Source organism: Calidris pugnax, unplaced genomic scaffold (assembly GCF_001431845.1).
Source record: "Calidris pugnax isolate Ruff unplaced genomic scaffold, ASM143184v1 scaffold272, whole genome shotgun sequence".
Taxonomy (NCBI): Eukaryota; Metazoa; Chordata; class Aves; order Charadriiformes; family Scolopacidae; genus Calidris; species Calidris pugnax.
In genome coordinates, this window is record NW_015091016.1 from 650,109 (window position 1) to 650,456 (window position 348).

A 348-nucleotide genomic window follows, 5' to 3' on the forward strand; every position below is an offset into this window, starting at 1 on the left:
GCTGCCCAGGGAGACTTGGGACCCCCCCCTCATCACCGCAGGGAGCACGGCCCCATCCCAGCACCCATGGCTGGTGTGTGCACACGTGTGTGCACACATGTGTCCTGGGGTGTTGTTGCTGCAGGGTTTCACCTGTGGGTGCAGCCACGTGGGGGGGGTGTCTGTGAGGGCACGAGGCCACCACAGCTGGTGACAGGGGGACCCCCGCCGTGGGACTGGGGTGGGGGGGCAAAGGCGCTGCAGCCCAGCACGACTTTATTCTGAATCGCATCGTCCATACAAAACTACGTCCCCCCTCCCCCAAAAAAAAAGCACTGTACAGAGCGGGACGGCGCAGGGGACGTCGTG

The 348-nt window shown here is 64.4% G+C and overlaps 1 protein-coding gene across 1 annotated transcript in view; it reads right to left on the reverse strand.

Moving 5' to 3' along the window:
* LOC106896027 overlaps positions 1–348 on the reverse strand; it is a 24,478-nt gene that overhangs the window by 1,453 nt on the left and 22,677 nt on the right. The window lies entirely within an intron of this gene.